Raw genomic sequence first — 1,808 nt, forward strand, 5'->3', positions numbered from 1 at the left:
TCTCAGGAGCTCCAGCCAGAAGAAAACACTGCCGTTATATATTTGCACCTGCTGTCTTTGGTCCAATTTGTTTCATTTGTATCAAATAGGTTATATATTAAAAAGGAAACACTAGAAGAAACCACAGACTGTATATAAAGAGGAAGAATACTATGTGAGTAAGTAAAAGAAATAGCTGTAGTCAGTTCATATTTATGTGTATTATATCATTAATTTTAATTATACTGACTTGGGACCTGCTGAAAACACTGAAAATACAAGTTGAAAGCCTAATAATATCCAGATTATATTACTATTAAATTCAGTTTTATAGTTACACAGCCACACAACACTGATTCACCTTTCAGCTTCTATCTAAAACCCAATATATGAATATAAAATAAAGGTGCTTAAAAATGTCCAAGAAATGTGTCACTTTCTTTCAGATAAAATATTGATGTCAATACATGAGCAGATACCGTACCCACATGTTCACCGTCGATGCTGCTGGCTGCACCAAGGGAGAGTGTGGGGATCATTATGCGATACAAGACGAGCCGAGCGGTCTGAATGAGAACATGGTATCTGGGATAAAGTTTCCATATGACGGGCTATAGGTACCCTGAGACATACGCTCACTGAGAATCAATAGAGACACGGAAATGCTGTGGTGTAGTCATGGAACCACGACAACGCTTTCTTATGGGCTCGTTCTGACGATGTTTCTGTCGCAGAAATTCAATCTGAAACATAAGCGGAATATTCATCATCTCCGCTGTCTAGACATTCTAATTCTGATCAGTATTAACAACTTCTTGTGATGTTTCCAATGAGTTTTGAGCTGCTGCAGTTCCTGTAAGTCGCTCATATCGAGTTAGCTAAATGCTTATATCTTAAATTAAAAAGCTTTATCACTGCATGTAAACACACAAAAGACATCTTTAGACCTCTGTGGTGAGTCTGTATTGATTTCATTTTCATCTCAAGAAGATGCAGCTATGCGTTTCCATCGCTCGCTGCGGCAATTATGAACTTGAGTGTTGTTCAAGAAGGCAGGATGCACCTACAGGGATTCAAACAACTTCTGTTCGCAAGACACTTACCAAAACCACTACAGCATATTACGCAATGTCATTACTGAGCAGTGTGTCGTATGGTTTCTCTCTGGAAGAAGAGCACGATGCTTTTCCATTTCATTAACTGGATGCTCATTTCATGATGTACACACCACCTGACCTGATGCTGAGGGCACACTGATCTGAGGGTTCCCGTCATGTGTGCGTTCTACACATCGATAAATCCGATTGTCAACCATGTGGAAATGTTATAATCCAAACGGTAAAATAAACTGGGTTTCAGCAGCTCAATGTGTTAAATGTGTAGAATGTGAGACCGGTAACGAGCTCAGGCTCTATGAGGGGGCACGTCGCTGCTCTCTGATGAATTGGATTTGTGTAATTTCCCTGATTTTCTAATACAATGAGTGCAAGAGGTGTCGGTCCCATTAATGAAACTCCTTTGTGAGCTGTGCATCTTGACCCCTATTAAAGTACTGTCACTCGGACAGCAGATGGTATCGGAGCGCGCACGCATGCACACACACACACACACACACACACACACACACACACACAGACAGACAGACAGAAGGAGAAGGAGTGGCCATGGCAACAGACTCATAATGGCTGGCCTGGTGTGTAGTGGAATCACTCGGCGTAATTTGGTAAGTACCACCTCAGTATATTTGATTTAATCAGTCTATTCAGTGCACAAAACAAGTGGCATCAAATAAATCCTCAGCTGCCCACACCGACAATGAATCAGACATG

This window comes from Anarhichas minor, unplaced genomic scaffold (assembly GCF_050575085.1).
Source record: "Anarhichas minor isolate MPS153535 unplaced genomic scaffold, ASM5057508v1 ptg000058l, whole genome shotgun sequence".
In the NCBI taxonomy this organism is placed as follows: domain Eukaryota; kingdom Metazoa; phylum Chordata; class Actinopteri; order Perciformes; family Anarhichadidae; genus Anarhichas; species Anarhichas minor.